Source organism: Carcharhinus amblyrhynchos, chromosome 10 (genome assembly GCF_965287045.1).
Source record: "Carcharhinus amblyrhynchos chromosome 10, sCarAmb.v2.hapA, whole genome shotgun sequence".
In the NCBI taxonomy this organism is placed as follows: Eukaryota; Metazoa; Chordata; class Chondrichthyes; order Carcharhiniformes; family Carcharhinidae; genus Carcharhinus; species Carcharhinus amblyrhynchos.
In genome coordinates, this window is record NC_137333.1 from 80350648 (window position 1) to 80357992 (window position 7345).

At 45.9% G+C, this 7345-nt stretch overlaps 1 long non-coding RNA gene across 1 annotated transcript; it reads right to left on the reverse strand.

Annotated features, from left to right (window-relative positions):
* Positions 1 to 2945: 2945 nt before the first annotated feature.
* Positions 2946 to 4242, reverse strand: LOC145349108 (uncharacterized). The gene is made up of 2 exons (XR_013888058.1): positions 4101 to 4242; positions 2946 to 3822 (listed from the first exon to the last, which is right to left on the reverse strand). It is a non-coding gene; the product is annotated as an uncharacterized LOC145349108 (long non-coding RNA).
* Between the last annotated feature and the right edge of the window lie 3103 nt (positions 4243 to 7345).

The following is a 7345-nucleotide window of genomic DNA, read 5'->3' on the forward strand; positions in this document are numbered from 1 at the left end:
AAGATAGGCTTAAAAGCTGAATGTGGAAATTTGGGGCAGGGGAAGCAATTCTCCAAAAAAAATTCTAAGTGTTGAATTCACATAAAAACTGGAGTAAATTACACTGGTTTCTTTCAGCAGGAGTTTCAAAATGAATCTCTCACACTCTGTGCACTGCAGAATGCTTCAGTGAGAATCATGCTGAAAAATTAATGGACTGGGCCTATTCTCGTTGGAGAGGCCAGCAGCATAGTGCTGAGCAGGCCACTGCACATGCACCAATTTGTCAGCACCAAGATCGGCACATGCACAGTGCATCACCAGCCCTCTCACAACCCTCAGCCTGATCAGTCTCAGGGGCTTTGATTGCCCCTCCCTTCACTCCTGCAGTGTTGGGCCACCAGCTCCCCTCAAGTGGGGAGCAATACTAAGCCCCACTGGAGTGAACTACAGCCTTGCACAGCATAGGGGTGACCTATTGGAGGAGGAGGAGGAGAATGTGGAGGCCAACCAGTCAAGCATCATTGGGGAGGAGGCCACTCATCAGGAGGAGGAAGAGGCAGAGAACCACACAGAGCAACACCACACAGGCACTGGAGGACTGGCAGCTACAATGAGGCATGTGAGGGTGGATAGGAACACCCTGATTACCAGGCACTTCACTCACTAGGGGGCTGTGTCTGTGCACATGCGTTCCATTTCACCCCCCTCCCCCCAGAGTTCTTCTATCTCATGCAACATTGTCACATCAGTGTGGTGGGCCTAGATATGCTTTGTCAGCAAGTTTCTTTAGCAGGCAAGAGGGTGATGGTGACTTGCTAAGCACCATGATGATGATGCCCTGGTGTAAACTAGCCTGGCTCCTTTCTGAGCTCCACATGCATGATGGCACCTGGGCCATGTCTATGCAGTGGGTAAGGTATCTGAAACCATCATACAAGATCCCGAGGCAGGTGGGTGGGAGAGGGGAGGAAATCACTTGTGGATTCTGGAAAACCAATGGCTTCATTTTCTCATGCCAGAGCCCCTGGACATTCCTTCCTTCACTTGTGGTGACCCAGAAGCCTCACCACTGACGTGTCAGTATCTGGGATGGTGAAGTGAGAGGTGAAAGCTGACCCCAAGCGATGCCACTCTCGGAAGTCCCTTCACCCAAATCCTCCGAGGACTCATCCAAGCTGTGTAGGGCAGGATGGGTGGGACCCGCAATGGGGGCCATGATGTCAGATGGCCCCGTGGCATCTGAAACTGTTCCTGCAACACAGGACAAAGGTTAACTGCAAGGTAGGGAGAGAAATCCAGAATGCAAAAAACTTGATTCACATTGCTCTATTGAACAAAGCACTAAGAAGATTACATCACAGGAACAGGCCCTTCAGCCCTCCAAGCCTGCAGTGACCAGGCTGTGCATCTGAACTGTAACGCCCTACCCTTCCGGGGCCATATGGCTCTATTCCCATTCCATTCACATAACTGTAAAGGTACCCGTTAAAGGTCATTTTCGTATCTGCCTCTATGAACTCCCCTGGCAGTGAGTTCCAGGCACCCATCACCTTTTCTGTGCAAATAAACATGCCTTGTACATTTCCTTTAAACCCTGTCCCTCGCACCCAAACCCATGCCCCCTAGAAGTTGCCTCTAATTGAGTGGAGGATTGACAGGTGCTCACTTCTTGACTCCAGCCTGACCATACTGTCACTGACAGTCTGCATTGCCCTTTCCCGGGACGGCTCCAGCTCTTCAAAAACAGGTGAGATCTGACCCCTTATCTTCACCTTCTCTTGGATGTTATGGTCGGTCTTTTCCTGTAGGAACAGAAGGAGCCATGAAAGAAATGATAGCATGACTCCTGCAGAGTATCAAGTGGTGGCCTTTAGAGGGCAAGCACAGTGCTATTCTTCGGGGAGGAGGTAGGAAGGAGGTGCTTGGGAGTCAGGGACTGGAAGCAATTGGAGGGAAGATGCTAGATTGGGTTAAGCACTCACCTTTGCTGCCCGGATGAGGTCATTGACCTTCTTGTGGCACTGCTCCCCCATTCCGGGGACTAGTGCCATGGCACTGACGGAAGCAGCAACATCCTCCCAGGCTGCATTGCTATCAGCCCCCCGGGTCTGCATCCTGCTGGGGGGAAGAGGGTATCCCGACTCATCTCTGCAGCCTCCTGAGGGCACCTTCAATGAATCTGAGGGCTAGGCATTTAGTCATCTTTTTCCTGCACTGCCTACCCCTGTCCGTCCTTGGGGTTTTTATGGAGCTGCCCCTCGTTATAGCAGATCAGCTGCAGGCTGTTTGGATTAACATTCCAGCAAGTTACATGCAGTTTGCTTGTTAGCATTGAGAGGAAAACCAATGAGCACTTGCAGGTGTGTTGCTTGGTGGGGGCAGGTGGAGGGGATCAGTGCCTGTATGATAATTGAGGACAAGGGTGAGAGAGGGAGGTGTCATACAGCCATTGGAGTTAGGGGAGATAGGGGCCTTGTACAGGAAGGTCCAGGATAGGGGGGGAAATCACTCTGCCTGAGATCTAAGGGGTGGAAGAGGAGGCTGCTGCCACTCTGCCTGCGATCAGTGTGAGGGAAAGGGGGTCCACTGCCACTCTGCCCAAGATCAGTGAGGGAAAGTGGGGACCACTGCCATTCTGCCTGTGAATGGTGGGGAGAGTAGGATTCTATCTTTTTTTCCACACATGCGCAATTGGAGGCTTCGATCATAGCTGCAAAGTTTTCTGTGTGTTAAGACGCCCACAGGATTCCAAAGCGAGATTTGGAATCGCTGATATTTTTTCAGGAAGAGTGCAAATGGGGGCACCTCAGAATTAGCCTAAAAGTCAGATCTGAAGCCCACGCAGCACTTAGAACAAAAATGGTAAAATAGGGCCCATTGTGATGTAAGAGATCACATGACCCACTCTTCAGAGTCAGTCTAATGTTGGAGATGTTGTGCACAAATAATCATGGAGACAGATCTGAGCTTGAACTTTTATTGTATAGTTCTTGTACTTATTAAATACATATAGTTAACCTACTTAAGTCTATGAAGATTTAATTAACAGCTACCCAACGGTGTCCTACACCCTGCAACAGATGTTATGTACAATTACGTCAAACGATAATCATTTGCACCAAACCCAGCCAAATCTCATCCTCCATTATTAGTATTACTTTGTTCTGAAATATGTATAGTCAACACTTATAGCAGGCTATCAAAATTTAATTACAAATGTTCCTGCAATCCAACTGTTTAAAAATTCTGGATGAAAATCAACAATGCTTTGGTATTACATGTTCTATAGCAACCCAGTAATTATAGTGAACGAAGTCAACAGAGCTGTTTTCATTCCAGATATCATGAGCAGTAACACCACAGAAAGGACAGATCCCTCCAGCACAATAGATGAAGCTGCCATGAGGGATTCTAGAACTCAGTTCCTTTAAATAAAGGAAATTACACTCTAACACCACATCACATCTTCAATTGAGTCCTACAGTCATCTTCTAAGCAGCTGGTAGGGGTAACTTTCAACTCCAGAGGACATCAGGTTTTCATGAAGAATATAGCATATGTGATGTACCATATCTCGGAGCAAGCACAAACATACAGGGCATTGTCTTTCATTCATTTGTAAATAGGAGACTCTTCAACAATAACTCCTAGGTTTGAAAAGTCATCTCCATTGTCTAGGTCTCTTCACCTGACCTTCCAGCTCATGCTCTGGCTCCTCTTGTCCCTCCTGCTAGAGATGCATTTGCCATCGCCTCTCCCTCCTTCACCTCCTCCGTTGCATTAAGGGCTCTGACAAAGACAGCATTGAGCACAGGATCCATTTATCCTTTGATCTTCCCTCTAAGATGAAACATTGAAGACCAGAATTACTAAAAGTTCAAGAAACTAAAGCTCTGAATATGAATTTTGATGGGAAATGAAAGGGTTCACAGCTTCTCCTGTCCTACTTGCATGGTGGCGGCTGCTTCAAGCCCTTGGGGCTGAGTAGGGGCCTGGCCTCCAACAATCCTCCGAGAGTCAGAGATCACGAATGTAAATTCTTCCGTCAGCTGTGGACTTGTGTCAATGATGTGCTTGCCAGATTTTGACCCTGAGCCTACTCTAGAATGTGCACTCACCTGACGGAATGTCTCTGTGCTGGTGGAAGGAGCAGGGAAATGCAATCAAAATGCATCCTCTAAGACTTCTGAGGCAGCATCCTCAGAAGTGGGGTTGGGCATGGTTCAGAGGCTGGTCTCCCTTGTGGACTTCTCCTTTATCTTGCTGGTTCTTGGAATGGAGAAAATAAAAATTTAGTGGATGCACAAACAGGCTCTCTTATTAAAGCCATGTCTCACTCTGAAGGTGCATTTGACAACTATACATTGGAGGCATTCACATTGGCTTCCTGGGGGAGTTCTATCTCACCTTCAGGACAAGCATTGTCCTGCTCTTCTCCAGCTAGTTTCACAGCCTCTTCCTTGAATGGGATAAGGATTCATTTTTTGGACAGACTGCCTCCAATCTTAACCCTCTCCCTTCTATTGTGCAAATTATTGTTCTGGAGAAAGACTGGATTGATTGACATCTCTATGGATGCATGAGCAGTTTAGACATGTAAGCCTGTGCCAGCTCCTGAGTCCTCCCAAAAATGATTAACAAACAGGATGTCCTGCAACTGATAAAACATTGAGAGCCTGAAGAGGCTGACACACATTCAGTGCACAAGTTGCTGAGCCCCGCCATCCGAAATCCTGAAGCATATCATGCATTTACAGGCAAACAGGAGTAAGAGTGGGCCATTTATATATCCTTACGAGTGCCACTTTGCAGTGAGTGGACTATGCCACTTACAGTGGTGAATTACAGCATATTGTACACAATTTTTCTGTGCTGCTGGACAGTCCTCCTGAGGACCTACATCCAAGCCCACATGGTCTGACAGGAGAGAATCCTGCTGTCCAGGGAAACAGCACCTCCAGGCTTGCTTAGCGAGTGTGTAGAGAGGCTTCATTGAACCATGGGGCCATTTGTTGTCTTATCTGTGACATTCTGATCTCAGCAGTGTCTTGATGACATCTGGAATGATGCGCTTGGCCTGCAATGAGTGAGCAGCTGTCCAGATGCAGATATTTGGAAATCTTAAGGAACAGCATTCAAAGATAATTAGATTGTTACTTTATATTTAGTATTGAACACCATTGATTGACTTGAATAGTTATCTCATCACTTTTAATTTTGATTGTCAGAAAACTAATGAATTATTTTTTGGAAATTCAGCCAATCATACCAAGCTTTTGTGTTTCAAATGAACTCTCCAAACAGTCTCAAAGACTTATTTTGGAATTTTTCAATCAACATTGGGGTGATTCTCCCAACCGGCTGTCCAACCTTTGTAGCACATTGGGCCAGGAGACTCGAGCAGAGGTCATTTCGTGGGCTGCCCACTGGCAGCCACAGCCTCGATGTGGAGATGCTGGCGTTGGACTGGGGTAAACACAGTAAGAAGTCTCACAACACCAGGTTAAAGTCCAACCGGTCTATTTGATAGTAAACCCACAAGCTAGCTCTCCGCGTGCCAGATTTCTGGTGCCGTCAGTTTCACACCAGAAATCAGTGTGAACCTGCATAAATTATTTAAAAGCTCATTTTATTGCAATTTAAATATCATTAGCAGGCCCCGGACTGAAGCCCCTGGGCCTGCTAGTCTCTCCCCCCACCCCCGAGGAGTGGTTCACTCCAGCAGGATTTAGTATAGCTCGCCACTCGTGGGGAGCTGGAGGCCTGACCCTCCTGGAGAGAAAGGGGTATGCAATCGAGACCCCCAGAGGCCCAGGGGAGCGTCCCCTGGGCATTGCCATCTCAGCAGTGCCTGCCTGGGCCCTGGTACTGCCCAAGGAGCAAAGTACCAATGGCCATGAGGTACCTTGGCAGTACCCATCAGATATTGGACAGTGCCAGTGAGGGAGGGCTTGAAGGGGGTAGAGCCCCTGGGGTTCAGGGTGAGGGTCCCGCTGCCACTCTGCGAGAAGGGGGAAGGAGGCCAGCAATTGGGGCTGGCCATCGGGGTGAAGGGATTGCATGGCCAGTGATGCAGGGGTCGCAGGGCTGACCAGTGATCAAGTTGGCCAGCGATCAGGAAACCAGCACTGTGGGGCTCCTACGCATGCGCTATGACAGATCAGTGCACGCCTGGTGGCCCACTCAGTGCTATGCAGCTGGGCTCTCCAGCGGGAATAGGCCCCACCCACAAATTTCTGGAGTGACTCACGCTCTGGCACTTCGCAGTGCAGAATGTGGGAGATTCATTTTGAAACTCTTGCTGAAAGAAGCAGTGTGATTTACTCCAATTTTTATGCAAATTCGACACTTGGAATTTTTTTGGGAGAATCGGCCCCATATGTTTGAATTTTAGCAAGGTATTTTCAAAAGCTATACTTTTTCTCCTAAAGAGCAGTCAATTGTCTTTGCAAAAGTTCTTACAAAATACTAATCACCCTACTTGGATAATCTCTGATAAGGCCTCTCTTGTCTAAACACTAACATTCTTGAATATCCCAGTGCAACAAAAAAAATGCATGTGCAAAATATTCTAATCAAAACTGTATAAATAAGAACAACAATACAAGTCATGTCATCTCAGTTTTTAATTATATTGTAATATTTTCATGTTTTCCTACCTTATTATCTTAACAATTGTGAATTAGACTGAATGAATAAAACATCATATCTCAGTCCACACTTTCGTTATTATGCAAAAACTTGCGAGGTAAGCAACAGATCATAGAAAATCCATAATTCACCAAAGTCTCCAGTTTTGTGAAAAGTACATCTTGAGTTTTGAGATTAAAAATACTTCTCACCCATTCTGATTAACCAAGCGAGTATCAGTTTTAACCATGTTCTATTTCCTTTACTGTCTCCGTTGTGTTAGTAGATTTGTGATTTAATTGTGTGACTATGAGAAAAACTAATTTGTTTCCATCCATTTCCACACAATCAAAAGAAGTCTCTTTCACTGTATTGTTACCATGGCAAATTGTTGGTAAAATATATGTATGGGTAAATGATTTTGAAGAACAGTTTTGTGTCTATCAGACTATGAGAAGGTTAAAATTCTTTGGGAGGAAGCACAAGCTTCAAATTAAACCATGAATATGAATTAATTTAAATTGGATTATATACATTAGGTTTGAGATTATTCATCTTTAAATTCACTTCAAACGCATAAGCTTCTGATATCCTTTTCCTTTGAATAAATTAGTGCTTAAATGCAAATTGTGGCATTGTTATTCTGACCATGGTATTACTAACATAAATACCTCTGCATGGACATCCACAATTGTACATGACTCATCTTTAGCATCATGTAGAAGGAGAAAGA